The following is a 25,056-nucleotide window of genomic DNA, read 5'->3' as shown; positions in this document are numbered from 1 at the left end:
CGCTTATGCCTGACTTATGGATGTGATGCCCCCTGCTGATCACAGAGTGGTACTGCAGGTGGAGCATAAAGTCATTTCTATAGATTCTTTCTCAAGATCTCTGCTTGCTGTCAGGGAATGAGAATCTTTATGTTATATACAACCAAAAGCTGAAAATCCGTCCTGGTCATAGGAATGTGATCTTTACTAGAGGGCGCCGTGACATAATTACTAAACCGCATCACCTCGGGGACAAAAAAACACAGAGTACATGACACTAAATGAAATGTGGCACAAAATTGGCACAGAGTAACACATTTGTGCCACTTGAGTCAAAATTCACAGATTAGCGCCTCCCACAGAAATAAAAGAACAATAAAAGTATTTTCTGAATCTACTTCATCATGTCGCCATCTTCCTCTCCCTAGAAGCCAGGACCTAGACTGGGCCCATTAGCGAACATTTACTGCACCCTTCCCTGGAGAATGAGCTTCCATTCATCAGACCAGAACCCTTAATTAGTAGACAGGACCAGACCCCTTAATTAACTGATGTAGGACCAGGTTCCTGAATGATCAGATTTCAGACATAACTCCTAAATTATCATACTCTAGACCAGGTCTGGCCCCAGACCAAGGCCCCAACGTATCCGACTCCAACCCAGGCCCTGAAATTATCATACTATAGACCAGACCACTAAAGTATAAGATCTCGGACCAGACCCATAATTATCAGACCTTCAACCAGGTTCCTAAATGTTCTCATCAAACAACTGACTTTTAAAATATCAGACTCTGGATCAGGCCTTTAATATATCAAACTCCATATTTATTTATCTCGATCCATGGCGACTTGGATGAACGCTCTGCAGGAAGCTCAATCTTGTGCAAGCCTAGATACAGTGGATTGCAAAAGTATTCACCCCCCTTGGTATTTTTCATATTTTTTTCAACCGCACAACCTGGAATTACACGGTTTATTTTTAGAGTTTGCATAAGTTCATGTACAGAACATGCCGACAACTGTGAACATTTGGATTTCTTTTTAATGTGAAGCAAACAACAAATAGGACAAAAAACTGAAAACTTCAGTGTGCATAACTATTCACCCCTCCCCCCCCCCCAATGTCAGTACTTTGTAGAGCCTCCTTTTGTGGCAATTACAGCTGCAAGTTGCTTTGGATAAGTCTCGATGAGCTTTCCACATCTTGCCACTGCGATTTTTGGCCATTCCTCAGGGCAAAACTGCTCCATCTCCTTCAAGTTGGATGGTTTCCTCTGGTGAACAACAATCTTCAAGGATTCTCAATTGGATTAAGGCCTGGGCTTCGACTAGGCCACTCCAAAATATTCACACATTTCCCCTTAAACCACTCGAGTGTTGCTTTAGCAGTATGCTTTGGGTCTTGTTGAAAGGTGAACCTCTGTCCCAGTCTCAAATCACAGACTGAAACAGGTTTTGTTCAAGAAGATCTCTGTTTTTCGCACCATACATCTTCCCCTTGACTAAGACCATTTTTCTGCCCACTCTTCCATAAAGGCCACCTCTATGGAGTGTATGGCTTATTGTGGTCGTATCAACAGATACTCCAGTTTCTATTTGGGAGCTCTGCAGCTCCATCAGGGTTACCTTTGGTCTCTGTGCTGCCTCTCTGATTAACTGCCCTCCTTGCTTGCGCTGAGAGTTTTGGTGGGCAACCCTCTCGTGGCAGGTTTGTTGTGGTACCACGTTTTTTCCATTTGATCATGCTCTGGGGGATCATCAGAGACTGGGATATTTTTTTATTTTCTTATAACCCAACCCGGACTTGTACGTTTCAACAACTTTGTCCCTGACTTGTTTGGAGATCTCCTTAGTCTTCATGGTGTTGTTTGGTTAGTGGTGCCTCTTGCTTAATGGCGTTGCAGCCTCTGTGGCCTTTCAGAAAAGGTAAAGTGTATATACTGACAGACCATGTAACACTTAGACTGCACACACCAGGACTTCCTATCACTATGCATGTGACTTATGAAGGTAATTGCTTGCACCAGAAATTTTTAGGGGCTTCATAGCAAAAGGGGTGAATAAACATGCAGATGCCAATTTTTAGTTATTTGATCCAATAAATTTAAGTCTATATTTTTTTCACTTCACCAACTATTTAGTGCAGAGAGCAAACAAGTTAAAGGAAGTTCAGCACATCCATAATAATGTTTAAAAAATTAGTTGCTCCATTGTTGATCCTGTTGCACAGCTTCTGGATACCCACAGTTGCGATAGAAACTTCACAGAGCAGATTACATGGGATAACAAGCTTTTATTTCTCAGAACACGAGGTAAAGGAAAAAATGCACAGTCACACAGTACTGCACCAGGAAGTAAGAACAAAACAGAAAATACAAGAGAGACTTTTTTCTCTTTACAATACAATACAGTCCTCCTTCAAACAAACAAAGAAGTCCACAACTGTTGCATATACCAACAGATCCATTCAAAAACAAATACAGGGGACATTAAAATCTGACGCATTTCTGGCGATAAAACGCCTTTAATGGACCAACAATAAAGCAACTAATTTTTTAAACATTACTAATGGATGAATCTGCTGAACTTCCTTCTACTTGTTTGCTATGGCTGATTCTTTCAGCTGGATACGGCACCCACCAATTATGATTATATGCAGCGGATTATACCATCAGCAGCGTTGGTGCGCTTCTCCCTCCCTCTTTTATTGGTTATTTATTGCTGGATGCATCACACACACACAAACAAATTGGATTACAAAAATATTTAAAACAGGTTGTAATGTAACGAAATAGGTAAAAAGCCAAGGGGGTAAATACTTTCCCAAGCCACTGTAGGTCCAACAGGGTCTTCTCCGCTGTTATCTTGATTGTATCAAGCCATCGGGCTGCTGGTCTTCCCCTTCGCCTTGTTCCTTCTATTCTTCTGACCATGATGTCCTTCTCCAGTGATTGCTCTTTCATATTATGTGTCCAAAGTAGGCAAATCGTAGCTTGGTGATCCTTGCTTCGAGTGACATTTCTAGTTTGATTTGTTCCAAATTTGATTTATTTGTTCTTCTTGCCATCCATGGTATTGATAACATCCTTCTCCAGCATTTCGAAGGCATTGATTCTTCAGTCTTGTTTATCTTCCAGGTTTCGTATCCGTATGTTATTACAGAAAGGATTAAACTATGTATAAGCTGTGTCTTCATTGCCAGTGAAATTTTCCTCGATTTGAAGACCTTGTCCGGTGACTTCATTGATAATTTGCCTATAGTTATTTTCCTATTGACGTCTGGTGTCGTCGCTGCAATTTGAGTGATCATTGATCCGAGTAGGTTGAAGTCCTTTACAACATTCAGTTCATTGCTTCCATCTCAAATGTGTCCTGGTTATACCTGGAAGTAGTCAATATCTTTGGCTTCTTTGTGTTGAGTAGCAGTTCCATGTTCGAGCTTTCCATCTTGACATTCCGTAATAAGTCTTTCATTCCATCTACACTTGTTACTATCAATCTTATATTGTTTGCCTATTTAACATTGTTGATGATTCGTCCAGCAATATTGATTCCTTTCTTCTTTTTCGGCAAGTTCAGCCTTCCTGAACATAGCTTCTGTAAATTGAAGAGAAATGGTGACAGCCTTGTCTGAGACTTCGCTCTACTTTGAACCATGCCATGTTGCCGTTTCCGTTTGGATTGTTGCTTCTTGGTCGATGTAAATAAAGGTTCCTAATGAGGCTGATCAGATGGTTCGGCACACCCATATCCTTCATGGCATTCCAAAGTTTCCGATGATCAACACAGTTGAAGCCTTTGCTGTTGTCGATGAAGCAAAAATAGATCTCCTTGTTGTATTCTTTGGCCTTTTCCATTATCCATCTAATGATAGCAATCACATCTCTTGCTCCTCTGCCTTTTCTGAATCCTGCTTGTTCCTTTGACAGTCAAAGTAAGGCTGTAACCGTCTTTGTAGGATGTTCAGTAATATTTTTCTGGCATGCGGTACGAGTGCAATAGTCTGATTGTGGAAACTATCCATAGCAACTTCCTTCTTCGGAATAGGAATAAATACCAATCTTGTCCAGTTCTTGGGCCATTTACCAGTTGTCCATATCTATTGACACAGGCGTGTGATGACATCAACTGCTGCTTTAGAAGACTTTATCAGCTCTATTGGAATATTTTCACATCCAGGCACTTTGTTGTTTGACAGAAGCTTTATCGCAGCAAAGACTTAGTCTTTCAGGATCTTCGGCTCTCTATTATTTCCAGTCTCAATTTCTTCCCGTATCATTGACTCATCCTCGTAGAGGTGCTCTGTGTACTCTTGACATCTTTCCTTGATTTACTCTGGCTCAGTTTGTTCCCTTTAGCGTATTTCAACATGCCCACTCTTGGTTGAAACTTTTGTCGTATCTCTTTGACCCATAGGAATGCCTTTCTTGTCTTGCCCCTCAGATGCTTGCTTTCTATCTCTGTACATATCTTATGGTAATAAAGTTCTTTGTCTTACTGGTTTCCTAAACAATAATAGTCTTTATACGTGTCCAGGCTTTTTTTCATCCGTGTCCAGTAATGTAAATCGGTTCCGCAGACTGTTCCTAAAACTTTCAGGTATGTTGGTCAAATCGAAGATGGAAACATCCTGTTGTCTAGTCCGATTGCACAGCTTGACTCTAATCTTTGCTGTTAAAAGTTCATGATCAGTTCCATAGTCAGCTCTTGGCCTTGTTTTTCATGGTAATTATCAACGACCTCTATCTTTAGTGAACATATATGTAGTAAATCTGATTCTTATAAGCTACATTCGGAGTCTCTGTTTGCAATTTTGGAAATAGGTGTTCATGATGGACAGTTGATTTGTCATCCAAAAGTCAATGAATATTCCTGCAGCCTTGTTTCATTCACCAAGTCCAAAGTTTCCAACAACAGTTCTATTTTTGCCGTGGCCCACTTTGGCATTCAAGTCTCCCATGATAATAAGTGTGTCTTGTTTTGGAGTCTTGTCAATTTCTTCTTGAACTTAATCGTAGAATAGTTCAACATCCTCCTCATCGGGATATGTTGTTGGTGAGTAGACTTGTATAACTGTGAAATGGATTGGATCATATCGAGATGACTATCACTGCACATTGGCACAAATGACAAAGTTAGAGGTAGGTGGAAGGTCCTTAAAGATGATTTCAGGGAATTACGCTGCAAGCTTAAAGCAAGGACCTCCAAGGTGGTATTCTCTGAAATACTACCTGTACCACGTGCCATGCCAGAGAGGCAACGGGAGATTAGGGAGATAAGTAAGTGGCTCAGGAAATGGTGTAGGAAGGAGGGGTTTGGGTTCCTGGAGAACTGGGCCAACTTCTCAGTTGGCTACAGATTCTACGCTAGGGACGGGCTGAACCTCAATGGGGAGGGTGCAGCTGTGCTGCGGGAGAAAATGGCTAGAAGGTTGGAGGAGTGTTTAAACTAGGGATTTGGGGGGGGGGGGTATTCATTTTATAGGTGGGGAAGATAGTGCAGATAGTGACCTGGGCACAAATAAAGAAATTGGGGGTAGGGTTAGAACAGTCAATATAGTAAGAAGGAATAGAGGTACAGAAAGATACATAAAATGCATGTACACTAATGCCAGAAGCCTCACCAACAAAATGGAGGAATTAGAATTAATTTTGTTGGAAAACAATTATGACATGGTGGGGATATCTTAGACAATGCCTGGACGAGAGCCATGACTGGGCAGTTAATTTACAGGGCTATAGTATGTTCAGAAATGACCGTACAAACAAGCGAGGGGGGGGTGTGTTTATATGTAAAATCATCCTTAAAACCCATCTTGCATGAGAATATATGTCAATCTAATGAAAATGTAGAGTCCCTGTGGGTGGAGATAAGGGAAGGGTGAAAAAATAATAAATTACTGATAGGGGTTTATTATAAGTCTCCAAAAATAATGGAAGTAGCGGAGAATATCCTCAAAGCAAATAGATGAAGCAGCGACTCAAGGAGAAGTCATTATTATGGGGGACTTCAACTACCCTGAAATACATTGGGGAACAGAAACCTGTAGTTCAAGCAAAGGTAATGACAACTATGAGAGACAATTACCTTTCACAACTGGTTCAGGACCCAACAAGAAGGGGGGCACTGCTAGACCTAATATTAACCAACAGGCCAGACCGCATATCAAATATACGAGTAGGGGTTCACTTGGGTAATAGTGATCACAAAATAATACGTTTTCATGTATCCTTTAATAAGATGTGTAGTAGAGGGGTTACAAGGACACTAAACTTCAGGAAGGCAAAATTACAACGGTTGAGAGATGATCTTAGTGCAATAAACTGGGGCGATATCCTGAGACATAAAGCTACACAAAGCAAATGGGAGACATTTATTAGCATCCTGAATAGGACCTGTGCACAATATATACCCTATGGGAATAAACATGCTAGAAATAGGAGGAAACCACTATGGCTAAATAGAGCTGTAAGGGGCGCAATAAGTGACAAAAAAAAGCATTTAGAGAACTAAAGCAAGTAGGTAGTGATGTGGCATTAAATAAATACAGAAAATTAAATTCTGTAAAAACCAAATCAAGACAGCAAAGATTGAGACAGAGAGACTCATTGCCAGAGAAAGTAAAAATAATCCCAAAATATTCTCTAACTACATAAATAGTAAAAAACTAAAAAATGATAGCGTTGGCCCCCTTAAAAATAGCCTGGCTGAAATGGTGGATGAGGATGAGGAAAAAGCCAATATGCTAAATGATTTTTTTTCAACCGTATTTACACAAGAAAATCGCATGACAGAAAACATGATTAGTGATAACAAAAATTCTCCATTAAATGTCACTTGCTTAACCCAGCAGGAAGTACGGCGGCGTCTAAAAATCACTAAAGTTGACAAATACCCGGGCCCGGATGGGATACACCCGCGAGTACTGCAGGAATTAAGTAACGTCAGAGATAGACCATTATTTTTAATCTTTAAAGGTTCCATAATAACAGGGTCTGTACCACAGGACTGGCGTATAGCAAATGTGATGCCAATATTCAAAAAGGGGACAAAAACCGAACTTGGAAATTATAGGCCAGTAAGCTTAACCTCTACTGTGGGTAAAATCCTGGAGGGTTTCCTAAGAGATGCTATACTAGAGTATCTGAAGAAGAATAACCTCATGACCCAATATCAACATGGGTTTACGAGGGACTGTTCCTATCAAACTAATCTGATCAGTTTTTATGAGGAGGCAAGTTCTGGACTGGACCAAGGAAATGCAGTGGATGTTGTGTATATGGACTTTTCAAAAGCTTTTGATACGGTTCCACACAAAAGGTTGATACATAAAATGAGAACAATGGGGATAGGGGAAAATATATGTAAGTGGGTTAAGAACTGGCTCAGTGATAGGAAACAAAGGGTGGTTATTAATGGAACACACTCAGACTGGGTCTCAGTTAACAGTGGGGTACCACAGGGGTCAGTATTGGGCCCCCTTCTTTTTAACATATTTATTAATAACCTTGTAGGGGGCATACAGAGTAGTATTTCAATATTTGCAGATGACACTAAACTCTGCAGGGTAATCAATACAGAGGAGGACAATTTTATATTGCAGGAGGATCTATGTAAACTAGAAGCTTGGGCTAATAAATGGCAAATGAGCTTTAATGGGGATAAATGTAAGGTAATGCACTTCGGTAGAGGAAATAAAATGTATAATTAAATGCTTAATTGTAAAACACTGGGCAAAACTGTGACTGAAAAAGATCTGGGTGTATTGGTGGACGACAAGCTCACATTTGGTGGCCAGTGTCAGGCAGCTGCTGCAAAGGCAAATAAAATAATGGGATGCATTAAAAGAGGCATAGATGCTCATGAGAAGAACATAATTTCATACAAGTCACTAGTGCGACCACACTTAGAATACTGTGTACAGTTCTGGTCTCCGGTGTATAGGAAAGACACAGCTGAACTGGAGCGGGTGCAGAGAAGAGCGTCCAAGGTTATTAGAAGACTGGGGGGTCTGCAATACCAAGACAGGTTATTACACTTGGGGTTATTTACTTTGGAAAAACGAAGGCTTAGGGGTGATCTTATTACTATGTACAAGTATATGGTGGGACAGTACAAAGACCTTTTTACTGATCTTTTTACTCTGAGGCTTGAGACGGGGACAAGGGGGCATCTTCTACGTCTGGAGGAAAGAAGGTTTAATCATAAATCACAGACGGGGATTCTTTACTGTAAGAGCAGTGAGACTATGGAACTCTCTGCCGCATGATGTTGTAATGAGTGATTCACTACTAAAATTTAAGAAGGGCATGGATGCCTTTCTTGAAAACTATAATATTACAGGTTATATATACTAGATTCCTTGATAGGGCGTTGATCCAGGGAACTAGTCTGATTGTTGTATGGAGTCAGGAAGGAATTTTTTTCCCCAATGTGGAGCTTAGTGTTTGCCACATGTTTTTTTTTTTTCCTTCCTCTGGATCAACATGTTAGGCTATGGGGTGAACTAGGTGGTCTTAGTCTTCCTTCAACCTTAAAAACTATGTTACTGACTGCCTTGCACTTCAGGACAGTGCCGGCCAATCTTTGTTTGAGGATAAAAGCGACATGGTTTTTCTTCGGTTATCATTGCCAGAATAGTAGACCCCATTTTAGTTTGACTGGAAATGCCCAGATTGAGTCCATCTTAGTTCACTAATTCTGAGTAAGTAAAGTCCTGTTCTGTCTATATAGGCTTTGACGATGTTAAGTTTGCCTTGGTTCATAGTTTGTATATTCCAAATTCCGAACTTTATGATATCTCTGCAGGTTTTGATCTTACCTTTCGACCAAATGACATCAGCATCAAGACGACCTTGCGGCTTTGATCCAGGCCTATCATGAGCATTGGTCATACTCAGGCCGACCAGCAGCTCTTCCCCAGTAGCTCGTTGAGTGCCTTCCGACCTAGGGGTGAATCTTCCAGCACTATATTGAATTATTTTAGTTGTACTCTCCAAGTTTTCTTGGCACAATGCGCAAGTAGATTGCCAGGCCTTTCTTCCACGCAGTAACGTGGCACCCGTGAAGGAGCCACACTGAATTTGCGTTGTATGTTGTCAATACAAACCACCTCATCGCGCAACGTCCCGCTGCCGATGCTGGCGCTGGTCAGTATGCGTAGTTTGACATCTCAGATGAAACCTCGGGTGTCCCTGATGGCAAAATAGACTGCCGACGGCATAGCTTTCATCATCACTGATCCACACAAATATACACTGTGTGCAGAATTATTAGGCAAGTTGTATTTTAGAGGATTATTTTTATTATTGATCAACAACTATGTTCTCAATCAACCCAAAAGACTCATAAATATCCAAGCTTAATATTTTTGGAAATTGGAGTGGGCTTTTTTTAGATTTGGCTGTCTTAGGAGGATATCTGTTTGTGCAGGTAACTATTACTGTGCAGAATTATTAGGCAACTTAATAAAAAACAAATATAATCCCATCTCACTTGTTTATTTTCACCAGGTAAACCAATATCAGTGCACAAAATTTAGAAATAAACATTTCTGACATGCAAAAACAAAAAGCAAAAAAATTAGTGATCAATATAGCCACCTTTCTTTATGATGATACTCAACAGCCTTCCATCCATAGATTCTGTCAGTGGCTTGATCTGTTTTCGATCAACATTGAGTGCAGCAGCCACCACAGCCTCCCAGACACTGTTCCGAGAGGTGTACTGTTTTCCCTCCCTGTAGATCTCACATTTTATGATGGACCACAGGTTTCTGTATGGGGTTCAGATCAGGTGAACAAGGGGGTCATGTCATTATTTTTTCTTCTTTTAGACCTTTACTGGCCAGCCACGCTGTGGAGTAGTTGGATGCATGTGATAGAGCATTGTCCTGCGTGAAAATCATCTTTTTCTTGAATGATACCGACTTCTTCCTGTACCACTGCTTGAAGAAGTTGTCTTCCAGAAACTGGCAGTAGGTCTGGGAGTTGAGCTTCACTCCATCCTCAACCCGAAAAGGTCCCACAAGTTCATCTTTGATGATACCAGCCCATACCAGTACCCCACCTCCACCTTGCTGGCGTCTGAGTCGGAGTGGAGCTCTCTGCCCTTTATTGATGCAGCCTCTGGCCCATCCATCTGGCCCATCAAGAGTCACTCTCATTTCATCAGTCCATAAAACCTTTGAAAAATCAGTCTTAAGATATTTCTTGGCCCATTCTTGATGTTTTATCTTATGCTTCTTATTCAAAGGTGGTCATTTTTCAGCCTTCCTTACCTTGGCCTTGTCCCTGAGTATCGCACACCTTGTGCTTTTTGATACTCCAGTAACGTTGCAGCTCTGAAATATGGCAAAACTGGTGGCGAATGGCATCTTGGCAGCTTCACGCTTGATTTTCCTCAATTCATGGGCAGTTATTTTGCGCCTTTTTTGGCCAACACACTTCTTGCGACCCTGTTGGCTATTTGCCATGAAACGTTTGATTGTTCGGTGATCACGCTTCAAAAGTTTGGAAATTTCAAGACTGCTGCATCCCTCTGCAAGACATCTCACAATTTTGGACTTTTCAGATCCCGTCAAATCTCTCTTCTCACCCATTTTGCCAAAGGAAAGGAAGCTGCCTAATAATTAAGCACACCTTATATAGGGTGTTGATGTCATTAGACAACACCCCTCCTCATTACAGAGATGCACATCACCAGATTTACTTAATTGGTAGTTGGCTCTCAAGCCTATGCAGCTTGGAGTAGGACAACATGTATAAAAAATATCGAAGTGATCAAAATATGCATTTGCCTAATAATTCTGCACTCGGTGTACACAATATAGACAGCAAATACAAAATACAGACAACGCAAACACAATTCACACAAAAATTACAAAATACAGACAACAAATACTTAGTAACACATCACAATACAGTACTAAAATGATTACTATATGTAGAGCACAAATAATGCCAAAATACATTGCTCAAATAATGAAAAAAATACCAATATACAGTGAAATAATTACGGTACCAACATGCAGTGCCCAAATATGTACCAAAAAATCCTAATTAATACCAATATACAGTGCTCAAAATACCACTATACAGTTCAATATAAAGTGCTCAAAATATGGTAACAGAACAAAATCACAATAGAAGACTAAAATAATATCAATATTCAAAGCCCAAATAGCATCATATAGTACTCAAATATGTACAAAAAAATCAAAAATTACAGCCAACTAATGCCAAAATACAGTGCCCAAATCACTAGGTAACAATTATACATAATTTTTTGTTCACAGGTGTCAAGTGTGTGTTCCTAATTCTTTGTACCTAAAATGAATAGAAAAAAAGTTATTCCCCATAAACTTTGCTTTTGTGGTCAGCACAATATTTTGAAATTTATCTATTTTTAAAAATATTCGTGATATATTCAGTGCTGAGTATAGACTTCGAGAAGGTTCCTGAACTGTGAGAACTATCAAAAAGTTCCTAGAACTGTCCAGAATTATCTAGAACATTCTTGAATTGTCCAGAAGTGTACATAGCAGTATAAATACAGTTATCCTAAACTAACCATTTCATTTGCTCTTCTGCTGAGTAAGTAAACTTGTGTACACGGCTACAGTTAATTTAGATGGCTTCAAGAGGTTGCATACATCCGACAGATGCATTTTGCTATGTCTGTGGCCAATTTATAAAGACAAGAGCAAAAAAAATTCTCAAATTCTCTGTGAAATCATCTACTAAGATGTGTGAGGCCTACAAAGCATACTTTGACGTGCCTGTTGGGGATCAAGACAAACCGTGGGCACCTTATTTTGTGTGTTTAGATGGCAGATTTTTATTTAGCAAAATTTTGAGAACTGGCAAAAACGCACCACCTGTCATGTATCCTGACAGTCCTTCATCCATCGCCCCAGTACTTCATTGCCCTGAGCTCCCTCTACCAACTCCTCCACACAGAGATCAACTACCTTCAGGAGAAAGCAGCAAGTCAGACACCAAGGTATACGTTGAAGATCCCGGTTTAAATTTTTCAGATGCAGCTGAGGAACCGATGCCACACAACAAAAAGACCTCAACTATGTGATCAAAGAACCTTGGTCTCACCAAGTACTATGCTGAGCTTCTGACATCAAGGCTCAAGTAATGGAACTTATTAGATGAAAAGCATCCAAGTTTTCTAGGCAATCACAAGGACGAAAACTATGGGCTGAAGGACGTCACTCAAAGTCTATATTTTTTATGCCCATCTTGATAAATTCAAAGAGAACATGGGAGCTTATTCAGAGGAACAAGACGAGCGCTTTCACCAGGACATAACGAACTTTGAACACCGTTACCAAGGACAGTATGACAAGAACATGATGGGAGACTATATTTGGGGACTGATTCGTGAAAGTGATATGCAATATGGTTGCAAATCCAGAACATAGAATAGTTTTTTTTAGATATTATACATAGCATTGATCGAGTTTCATAATAATTGTTACGCTCACGCCCGGACTGACTGGCATGAGCGTGGTTAGTGGTCCCACTACTCGCAGGCACGGCTGGTATACAGACAGGTGGGTACAGGCAGGCACGGCTGGTATGCAGACAGGCGGGTACTGGCAGGCACGGCTGGTATGCAGACAGGCGGGTACTGGCAGGTAGGAACGCAGGCTGGATAGGGACCAGTACAGACTGGGATACAGGAACAGAGCCGCGGGTGCGGTGGACAAGCAGAGCAGAGCGAAACCGCAGTCGCGGTGGACAAGCAGAGCAGAGCGAAAACGCAGTCGCGGTGGACAAGCAGAGGAGAGCGAAACCGCAGGCGCGGTGGACAAGCAGAGCAGAGCGAAACCGCAGGCACGGTGGACAAGCAAAGCAGAGCGAAACCGCAGGCACGGTGGACAAGCAAAGGAGAGCGAAACAGCAGGTGCGGTGGACAAACAGAGCGAAACAGCAGGCGCGGTGGACAAGCAGAGCAGAGCAAAACCACAGGCGCGGTGGACAAGCAGAGCAAAGCGAAATCGCAGGTGCGATGGCCAAGCGAGGCAGAACTGAGCAGAAGGTGTAGGCAGACAGGACAGGGCTTTGTTCACATGGAACAGACTGGGAAACACAGGAAGATAGTTAGAACACAGGAGGTAGATACGGAGGCAGGGAAACGGGACAAGCAGAACCAGATACACACAAGGTACTTACAATGAAGTAGCGAGTGGACACAAAACTCACAAACAGAAGTACAGAGACGAGTTGGAGTTAGGTGCAGGTTCAGATACTGCAGGAAAAGGGCAGGTACGGACATAGAGACAAACAGGTAAAGGGCTAGGACACGGTTCAGACAGGAACTGAACCCGGAACAAGATACAGGAACGAGCCTGGGAACTCAGCCCCCAGGGTGGCAGAAACAGACAAGATACAGGACAGGACCTGGCAACTCAGTTGCACAGAATACACTGGGTGGAGGGGGTTTAAGTATCCAGTGACTCACAGCAATAGGCTGGGGAGGCATTAGGACTGCGCACACTGTAAGTTTAAGAATCAAGCAGTAACAGTGCCGCCGCCCTAAGCAATCAAACAAGAGACATGCACACAGCACATACTGGAGGAAAGTGTGCAGCCTGGACTGATAGGTAAGTTGGCGGTCTTGCATGGTGGGAGATGGTAAGCCATGCCAGCATGCCGCCAGGGATGTTACAATATTTGTAGTGAAATGTTGATCGTTTCTATGATAAAACACAAGTACAAGTCAAAATTTTGTGTTTTATCTCAATAAATACAAAACTAGCATAGGCCATTGTCACAAAATCAAAGTTCATGAGGAATGTTGGTGATTTTTTTTATCAAGTTTATATGTGAGCAGTTGAAAAATAACAGAACCCAGGAACAAAAATTGTGTTACACACATACAGTGCTGAAATATTACCAACAAAATTTCCAACAAAAGCCTGCAGAAATTTGTCTACGATACCCTGCGTTTACTAATTTTAGCGCATTAAACAGAGACATATATATTATATACATACAGTAGTGTTCAAAATAATAGCAGTGTGTTCAAAATCGTGAGTCAAGCACAAAATCTTGATACTAGTTTTTATTTCCATGCATTGGGAACATTGAACACTGTTTTCTAATTCAAAACATGGAGAATTGTATAGAATTTTTAACTACTTAACAGAAAATAACAAAAAAATGACCATTGGGCTGTTCTAAAAAATAGCAGTGTCTGCATTTGTCTTTACAAACTCACAATATGTACTCTCTTTTTTGAGGATTTAGCATTCCTGTGAATCACTAACCTAATATTTAGTTGTATTCCCACAGTTTTTTAGAACTGCTTCACATCTATGTTGTATGGAGTTCACCAACTTCTGCCACCTGTCAACTGTTATTCCAGTCCAGGATGCGTTGACTACTTCCCAGAATTTTTGGGCATTTGTTGGATTTGCCTCAGAAACGGCATTTTTGATGTCACCCCACAAGTGTTATATCAGATTAAGGTCCGGGGATTGGGCTGGCCACTCCATATCCTCAATTTTGTTGGACTGGAGCCACGATTTTTCTTGTTTACTGGTGTTTAGGGTCTTTGTCTTGTTGAAAAACCCACTTCAAGTGCATATCCTCTTCAGCGTAAGGCAACATGATCTCTTCAAGTATTTTAATTTATGCAAATGGTCCATGATCCCTGGTATGTGGTAAATAGGTCCAGCACCATGGTAAGAGAAGCATGCCCATATCATGATGCTTGCACCAACATTCTTCACTATCTTCAGAGTGTACTGTGGCTTGAATGCAGAGTATGGGGGTCGTCTGAAACTGTCTGCGGCCCTTGAACCCAAAAAGAACAATTTTACTTTCATCAGTCCACAAAATGTTTCTCCATTTCTCTAGGCCAGTTGATCTGTTCTTTGGCAAATTGTATCTGCTTCAGTACATGTCTTTTTACAGTGGGACTTTGCAGGGGACTTCTTGTGAAGAGATTAGCTTCACACAGGCGTCTTCTAACTGTCACAGTACTCAGGTAGCTTGACACCATCTTTGATCATCCTGGAGCTGATCATTGGCTGAGCCTTAGCCATTCTGACTATTCTTCGATCCATTCAAATGGTAGTCTTCCGTTTTCTTCCACATCTCTCAGGTTTTGCTTTCCATTTTAAAGCATTGGAGATCATTTTGACTGAACAGCCTATCATTGTCTGCACTTCATTATAAGTTTTACCCTCTCCAACTTTTTAAAAAAAGTACGCTGTTCTTCTGAACAAGGTCTTGAACAACCCATATTCCGCAGGCTTTCAAGGAGAAATGCATATACAACAGCTTCACCCTTAAATAAGGGCCACCTGATACACACCTGTTTCTTCACAGAATAATTGACCTCACTAATTGACCTCCACATTGCTATTATTTTGAACACACCGCCTTTCAATTAATTATTCAAATACACAGACTCAAAAACCTGCAGATGATGAATGCGGAGTCTGATGGTTTTCTTAGGATCTACTGCACCAACTGGTAAATTGTTTGACATGTGGTAATATAATTTATACCAAAAACAGTGATTAATCTGGTTAGTCATATTAGACTGCTATTATTTTTAACACTACTGTATGAGGCAAATGGCAGTATTAAAATAAAAGAAACACTAAAATATTTAATACGCCCCCTCATCAGGTCTTTGGCTCTGGAATTTATGGGGTTATTTACTTTTTTTGATCATTTTTATAAACAGCCTAAGAAAGTATAATTATAGCCTTTAATTGATCCAGGAGACCTGGGGGCATAGACTTTATTTCCCGCTGCTCAGGGGGATGCAACTTTTATAATCTGACATGTGAAAATGAGGTGTACCACCGCCTGCAGGTTCTGTAATCACTCTAAGGCTAGGCAGCCCCCCCCCACCCCTATATGGGTGAAGGAAGAGGTTAATTCAATTATTCCATAGTAGCTAAAGTGGTGGCCAAAAGTATTGGCACCCCTGCAATTCTGTCAGATAATACTGTTTCTTCCTGAAAATGATTGCAATCACAAATTCTTTGGTGTTATTATCTTCATTTAATTTGTCTTCAATGAAAAAAACACAAAAAGAATTGTCCTAAAGCCAAATTGGATACAATTCCTCACCAAACCTAAAAAAGGGGGTGGACAAAAGTATTGGCACTGTTTGAAAAATCATGTGATGCTTCTCTAATTCGTGTAATTAACAGCACCTGTAACTTACCTGTGGCACCTAACAGGTGTTGGCAATAACTAAATCACACTTGCAGCCAGTTAACATGGATTAAAGTTGACTCAACCTCTGTCCTGTGTACTTGTGTGTATCACATTGAGCATGGAGAAAAGAAAGAAGACCAAAGAACTGTCTGAGGACTTGAGAAACCAAATTGTGAGGAAGCATGAGCAATCTCAAGGCTACAAGTCCATCTCCAAAGACCTGAATGTTCCTGTGTCTTCCGTGCACAGTGTCATCAAGAAGTTTAAAGCCCATGGCACTGTGGCTAACCTGCCTAGATGTGGACGGAAAAGAAAAATTGACGAGAGATTTCAACGCAAGATTGTGCGGATGGTGGATAAAGAACCTCGACTAACATCCAAACAAGTTCAAGCTGCCCTGCAGTCCGAGGGTACAACAGTGTCAACCCGTACTATCCGTCGGCGTCTGAATGAAAAGGGACTGTATGGTTGGATACCCAGGAAGACCCCACTTCTTACCCCGAGACATAAAAAAGCCAGGCTGGAGTTTGCCAAAACTTACCTGAGAAAGCCTAAAACGTTTTGGAAGAATGTTCTCTGGTCAGATGAGACAAAAGTAGAGCTTTTTGGCAAAAAGAATCAACATAGAGTGTACAGGAAAAAAAAAAGAGGCATTCAAAGAAAAGAACACGGTCCCTACAGTCAAACATGGCGGAGGTTCCCTGATGTTTTGGGGTTGCTTTGCTGCCTCTGGCACTGGACTGCTTGACCGTGTGCATGGCATTATGAAGTCTGAAGACTACCAACAAATTTTGCAGCATAATGTAGGGCCCAGTGTGAGAAAGCTGGGTCTCCTTCAGAGGTCATGGGTCTTCCAGCAGGACAATGACCCAAAACACACTTCCAAAAGCACTATAAAATGGTTTTAGAGAAAGCACTGGAGACTTCTAAGGTGGCCAGCAATGAGTCCAGACCTGAATCTCATAGAACACCTGTGGAGAGATCTCAAATTGGCAGTTTGGAGAAGGCACCCTTCAAATATCAGGGACCTGGAGCAGTTTGCCAAAGAAGAATGGTCTACAATTCCATCAGAGCATTGTAAGAAACTCTTTGATGGTTACCGGAAGTGGTTCTTCAACCAAGTATTAGGCTGAGGGTGCCAATACTTTTGTCTGGCCCATTTTTGGAGTTTTGTGCGAAATGATCAATGATTTGATTTTTGCTTCATTCTCTTTTGTGTTTTTTCCTTGCAAGCAAATTAAATGAAGAGAATAAGACCAAAAAATGTGTGATTGCAATCATTTTCAGGAAGAAACTGAGTATTATCTGGCAGAATTGCAGGGGTGCCAATACTTTTGGCCACCCCTGTAGGTAAGAGCTTGCTCTGTTCAAAGCACTGATCGAAGACTTCCTGGAGCCAGTGGTCAATGTGTCACTCACTGGGTTGCTTGGTATAGTTTTGATAAAATCACTTTTTTCTCTGCTGCAGATTTACCAGCTCTCTGAATGCTGCGCTGTGTACCACCCTGCCCACACCCCTGATTGGCAGCTTTCTGTCAATATACAGTGTACACAGAAAGCCATTCAGTGGTGCGGGTGGGGTTACAGGGAGCAGGATGACTACAGGACATCAGACGTCCTCTAGTGATATAATTCGGCAAATAAAACACTGATTATTTTGATACAACAATTAGCAGCAGAGTAAGTGATACATCTCTGGAATCAGGCTCTCTACCTCTACACCATTCTGCTCTCAGATTACATAGCAAAAAAACTGCTTTCAGATTCCCTTTAAGTGTTTAGACTCAAACTCAATAAAAACTTCAATACAAAAGTAAAGGTTTTTATTCATACTGGAATTAATCAACTTTATTTTCTTCTCATAGAGGCAAAGTAAATCACATCAACATTAAAAAAATAAATCCTAAACTATCTGGCCATTAACCAAGCAAAATAATTTCCATGGCTAACAGGAGACGGCCCAGCACTTCCATCACACACGCGTCCGTCAATACTGTTCCTCACGATGGCTCATGTCTTTCTCATGTCTTGTAGATGTTGTTCTTAATTAGCTTACTTTTATTATCATTTAAGACAATTTATATCTCAGAAGAATAACTTTGGTTTTCACTTCTTGCTTAGCATTAAGTTTTATTTTATTTTAAAAGTAACCAGACAGTATGTAAGTCTTGCTAATTTGGGAAACTGTTTTAGACATTGTCTGGTTTCATAAATGTAGGTTATTGGAGAGTTGAATTTATAAGCTATAAACTTTCTGCTCAAATAATCTTATGCCCATATACAGTGGTGGCCAAAAGTATTGGCACCCCTACAATTCTGTCAGATTGCAATCATTTTCAGGAAGAAACTAAGTATTATCTGAATTGCAGGGGTGCCAATACTTTTGGCCACCACTGTATGTTGCTACCGTTATTCACCTCCTTTTTCTAACTTGATAATAAAAAGGATCCCTGTTTTAAGGCCCAGCAGATAGGCTCTGTACACAGACACGTGTGTATATTGTAGCCCTAATTTGGTCAAGACTGCCAAACGTGTGGAGACCCCTAGCGTCTCCCCCAAAGCTCTCCCTAGAGAGGGGTTTCCGCAACAACACTAAAAATAGCTGCTGTGCGCAGCTTTGTTCAAAGTGTAGCGGCCACTGCAGCACTGGTTTTATACAAAAGAACAGGAGCTGTCCTGCAGTACCCAGCAGCGGCAGCTACAGTTTGAACAAAGCTGTGCTCAGCATCTCCATTCATTGTGTTTAAACCCGGCTGCTGGAACAAAAAAAAATAACTGATCAGTGGGGGCAAAAGTAGTTGGACCCCCACTGATCTGCTATTAATTGCCTATACTTTAGATAAGTAATCAAATTCCCATGCCCGGACAACCCCTTTAAGAGGAGGATACCCATTATAGAAGAATAGCAAGCGTCTACTGAGCATGTGCAAACTGGCCAGAGAAAACCTACATGATTGATAGTGTGGGAATAACCCTTTCACAAGATGTGTTTGGGAGCATGTGCAGTTCTGCTGCTGTGTCCTGGAGCTAATAGTATAAGTTCCTTCCAGGACACAGCAGCAGAGCGTCCTACTGCACATGCTCAGAGGCTCCTGTCCTATTATTTTGTTTTCTGTCAGTGTAACAAGATGGTGATGATTGTAGTTATTACCTCCTGACAAAATGAATACGATTTTCTAAACTAAAGATATTTATTCTTAATGACATTTTCTTTCTTTCATTATTCCTGGAGAAACCATTTAATTTAAGGGTGTTTTTAGGTTTGGGAAAGGTTTTTTTTCATTTATATTTAAGCAATGTGTTATTTTTTGTGCGTCCTCTCATGTTTGACGAGCACGGAGCTGTTTGTAAAACTCTTCCCACACTCTCCGCAGGTGTATGGCCTCACTCCTGTGTGAGTCCGCTGGTGTTTTACAAGGGAGGACGCTTGTGTAAAACACTTCCCACAGTCAGAACATGAAAATGGCTTTTGTTCAGTATGAATTCTCTCATGATTCACAAGGGCCGAGGTCTGAGAAAAGCTTTTCCCACATTTTCTGCATGCATACGGCTTTTCACCAGTGTGAATACGGACATGCTTCACCAGAGCGGAGCTGTGAGAGAACGTTTTCCCGCAGTCTCTACAAGGATATGGCCGCTCCCCTGTATGAGTTCTCTGATGGTTGGCCAAGGCGGACTTGTCCATAAATGATTTTTGGCACTGGCTGCAGGCATAAGGCTTTTCCCCTGAGTGTGTTCTCAGATGTTTCAGCAGACCAGAACTTTCTGTGAAGCTTTTCTCACATTCACTGCAAGCATAGGGCCCCTGTCCTGTGTGAATCCGCTGATGACGCACAAGATGGGACCTCCAGATAAAACATTTTTCACAATAAGAACAAGAATACGGCTTCTCCCCCGTGTGGGTTCTCAAGTGAGTGAGAAGATTGGAGCTCTGAACAAACCTTTTACCACATTTGCTGCACACGTACGGCCGCTCACCCGTGTGAGATCTCTGGTGTCTCACAAGGTGCAACTTGCATATGAAGCTCTTGTCACATTCGCTACAGGCATATGGCTTCTCGCCGGTGTGCGTCCTTCCATGTATGACAAGCTAGGCGCTATCAATGAAACTTTTTCCACATTTGCCACATAAATAAAGCCTCTCACCTGCATGGATTCTCCTCGGTCTTAATAGGTGTGAAGTACTGTTGAAGCATTTTCCGCAGTCCGTGCATTTGTGAGATCTCTCCGTGAGATGGGATTTGCGCTCAGCCATCACTTCAGACTTGGTGACACTTGACCCAACCCACGTCGTTCCTTCATACTGGTCACGAATTGCCTGAACTGAAGATTTATTCCCATTATTGAAACCTTGACCTACCAGGTCTTGTCTTGTAGAGTCTCCAGAATGACAGACCATCTTCTCAACTCCATTGCACATTTGCGCTGGTAACATAAGATCCTGTTTGACGCACACAGAACTTTCCGTTGTCCAATATCTGGGGGACACATCAGTCTCAGAAAAATACTCTAGCTCCTCTTTGACTGTGATGGATTGTGCTGCTGAAAGAGAAATACAAAAGATTTATATGTGACGCTTAGGCTGTGTGCACATGGTCACACTATCTGTCTGCAATCACTTATTTTAACATGCTCAATCTTCAGGCGGCTCCTTTTCTAAAGGAGTTTAGAAACCATGAGTTTTCAAGCAGAAAATGCTTCAAGAAACTCCTGTATTTGGGGAGGTTTTGGAGCAATTTTTCTTTTCCCGAGGCTGTTGAAAAGGTTTTTTTTTTTATATTAAAAAGTTTTTTGACGCCTTTTAATTGGACAGCGCTCCAAAAGAATTACCATACACCTGCTTACCACAGGCGTTTTCCAAAACATTTTCAGGTTTAAAAAAAAGAAAAGAATTTTCAAAGACTCCTCATATAAACAGCCACAAGGAATTCCTATAGAAAGGATTTGGAAGTGTTTTCTTGAAGCAATTTTTGGGGAGGATTCTGAATAGTTTCCATTCCAAAAACTCCTGAAAATACTCAGTGTGAACACAACCTTATTGTATGTACACCAAGATGGGTAGAAGTCTATACGGTCAGAGTGGGATTCTGATATAGACGAGCTGGAACGACGCACCATCCAAGGTGGAGTTGTAGGAATGGGAATTGTCTTTTCAAGGGTTAAAGGAGGGTGGGGGTTCCACTACAATGATATTGATGACTCATCTTCAGGATCGGTGGGGGTCCAACACTAACCACCCCCTTTGATCAGCTGTTATTATCTTCAATGGCGCCAATACTGAAGCTAATAGCAGCTGATCTGTGGGGAGTGCAAAGAATCAGACCCCCACCAATCCTGAGGATAAGTCATTAATGTCATAAGACACAACAATGAAAATTAAATGAGGAAAGCTTCTCCAGATGTACAGATATATGGATCAACCGGATTGGAATGTGTATTCTTGGGACAAGAGGTTTGTAGGACACCAAACTCATAAATTATATATATTTCTACCGAGAAGGAGGGTTGGGGTTGTTGGTGATGCATAATGCGTATATTTCTTGTAATTTATACATATTTAGTGTGAAATATGTACAATGAATGAAGAATGAAATGAAAATAAAAACATATTACCTTTATAGAAACTTTGATCTACCAGATCTTGCCCTATAGGGGCTTCTGAGTGACAGGCCGGCTGCTCAACTCTATTGCACATTTGCGCATGTAACAGACGTCCCGATTTTCTGCCCACAGAACTCTCCGATGTCCCATATGCAGTGGACACTTCAGTTTCCGGCTCCTCTTTCACCCTGATGGGCTGCACATCTGCAACAGTAGAACAAGATTTGACCTTACTTTTTTGTAGGCCGAAAAGCAGCCAATCATGGTGGGATCTTCATGTAGGCAAAGAAGGCGTACAAGCCAAGTGCAATTTTTCTAGAATTTGTAATGAGAGAATGGGCTCCAAGCAAGTAGCACAGGGTTAAATGTTAATTGCAAGAGATGGGTAGTTGAGAGAAGGTGGGTCCTAGCTCCTAGTGTACAGAGCAACCATGAAGTTAGGCTCTACATACAATTCTGTATATTTAAAAAAAAAGTTGACACAGCCATAATATGTTTGCCAAGACGGGGGCCTAAGCTTTAGCAATTGCACTCCTTACAATCTCTAAGGCCAAATCCAGACAAGGTGAAAAATTTCCACAAATCTGCAAGTGTTAAATGCATATCTTGTCAATGTTTCACCTTAGCTGTGACCCTGATAAAGATGTTTTATTAACCCCTAATGGACGAAGCCAATTTTAACCTTAATGACCAAGCCAAATTTTTGAAATCTGACCAGTGTCACTTCATGTGGTAATAACTCTGGAACACTTCAACAGATCTCAGTGATTCTGAGATTTTTTTTATTGTGACATATTGTACTTCATGATAGTAGTAAAATTTGTTCAATATGACTGGCGTTTATTTGTGAAAATATTGGAAATTTGGCGAAAAATTTTAAAAATGTCGCAATTTTCAAGCTTTTTGTTCTTATGCCCTTAAACCAGAGAGTTATTTCACAAAAAATAGTGCATGAACAACATTTCCACAATGTCTACTTTACAACTGCTAACAAACAAAGTAGCACTCTGTAACGCTAAGTATGGGAACATGAAATATATGAAATAGAGGTGGAGTGCTCAGTCAAAGCTTATACATAGAAACAGAAAAAAAAATATTTTGAGAAACGCCTTATCCCGGCTACCAGGTACACATGAATTGGCCAATTTATTTGCTAAGATTTCTAATTTATTTCTATTTTCTACAGCAGCTATTCATATTTCATGTTCGCATACTTAGCGTAACAGAGTGTTACTTTGTTAGTTGTATATGGAGATGGCGGCTCCTAGTAAGCACCTGTTCATACCTATTTCTTGTTTTGGAAGTGCTGGTCAGTTTTTTCCGTTTCTACTTATAAGCTTTGAGCACTCCGCCTCTATGCCACAGGCGATTTTAATTACAGCAGGATGTTATTATCCCACACATAAGCAGACAGATGTCTCATAGAGAGGAATTCACATTGATAAGGTCCTGGTATTTTGAGAAACGCCTTATCGCGGCTACCAGGTACACATGAATTGGCCAATTTATGCGCTTAGATTTCACATTTATTTCTATTTTCTACATCAGTAATGCTATTTATATTTCATATATTTCATGTTTGCATACTTAGCGTTACAGAGTGCTACTTTGTTTGTTAGTTGTATATGGAGATGGCTGCTCCTAGTAAGCACCTGTTCACATCTATTTCTTGTTTTGGAAGCGCCGATCAGTTTTTTCTATTTCTGCTTTACATCTGCATCATTTTTGAAACATATTTTTTTTGTTAGTAACTTAGAAGGGTTGAAAGATGATCAGCAATTTCTAATTTTTCCAACAAAATTTACAAAACCATTTTTTTAGGGACAACATCACATTTGAAGTGACTTTGGGGGCCCTATATGACAGAAAATATCCAAAAGTGACACCATTCTAAAAACAGCACCCCTAAAAAACCACATTCAAGAAGTATATTGACCCTTCAGGTGCTTCACAGAAACTGAAACAAGATGGAAGGAACAAATGAACATTTTACTTTTTTTCACAAAAATGTTACTTTAGTCCCATTTTTTTATTTTCAAAAGGGTACCAGGATAAAATGGACCCCAAAATTTGTTGTGCAATTTCTCCTGAGTACACCGATACCACATATGTGGAGGAAAACTATTGTTTGGGCGCACGGAAGTGAAGGAGCACAGTTTGACTTTTTGAACGCAAAAATGGCTGCAATTGAGAGCAGACGCCATGTCGCGTTTGGAGAGCTCCTGATATGCCTAAACAGTGGAAATCCACCAGAAATGACCCCATTCTGGAAACTATACCCCTCAAGGAATGTATCTAGATGTGTGGTAAGCACTTTGAACCCCCAGGTGCTTCACAGAAGTTTATAACATTGAGCCATAAAAATAAAATTTTCACATTTTTCCCATAAAATGTTTTTCTGCCCCCAAGTTTGCATTTTCATAAGGGTAACAGGAGAAATTGCACCATACCATTTTTTGTGCAATTTCTCCTGAGTAAGCCGATACCCCATAACGTAGAGCCGTAAAAATAAAAAAATTAAAAAACACATTTTTCCCACAAAATGTACTTACAGACCCAAATTTTTTTATTTTCACAAGGGTAACAAGAGAAAATGGACACAATACTTTGTTGTGCAATTTCTCCTGAGTACGCCAATACCCTATAAGTGGGGGAAACTACTGTTTGGGCTCAAGGCAGGGCTCGGAAAGGAAGGAGTGACGTTTTGGAATGCAGACTTTGATGGTATTGTCTGCAGACGTCATGTCGCATTTGGAGAGCTCCCAATGAGCCTAAACAGTGGAAAACCCCCCACAAGTGACCACATTTTGGAAACTACACCCTTCAAGAAGTTTATCCAGGGCTATAGTGAGCATTTTGAATCCACAGGTACTACACAGAATTTGATAACATTAGGTCGTCATATGGAAAATTTAAACTTTTGGACGAGAATGTAGTTTTAGCCACAAATTTTGGAATTTTCACAATGGATGATAGGTAAAAAACGGACCCTATAATTTGTTACGCAATTTCTCCCGAATGGGGTGATACCTCACATGTCGTCAGAAATTACTGTTAGGCCACACGTCAGGGCAGAGAAGGAGCGAAATTTGTCTTTTGCAGCACAGATTTTGCTAAAATAGTTTGCAGGCGACATTTGCGGAACCCTAAAGGTGGCAGAAAAGCAGAAAAACCACAAAAGTGACCCTATTGTATAAATTGCACCTCTACGGCTGCAGTGACTATTTTGTAACATCCACGCCAGGCTTTTTTCCTGGAGAATTGCAAATATGCCAGT

The 25,056-nt window shown here is 40.9% G+C and overlaps 1 pseudogene; it reads right to left on the bottom strand.

The window, feature by feature from the left end:
• Positions 1-25,056, bottom strand: part of LOC141167335 (uncharacterized) — a 253,708-nt pseudogene that overhangs the window by 118,369 nt on the left and 110,283 nt on the right.

This window comes from Phyllobates terribilis, unplaced genomic scaffold, assembly GCF_046119375.1.
Source record: "Phyllobates terribilis strain yellow unplaced genomic scaffold, ASM4611937v1 Scaffold_11__3_contigs__length_659146591, whole genome shotgun sequence".
NCBI lineage: Eukaryota > Metazoa > Chordata > Amphibia > Anura > Dendrobatidae > Phyllobates > Phyllobates terribilis.
This window is presented reverse-complemented; position numbering and strand designations above follow the sequence as displayed.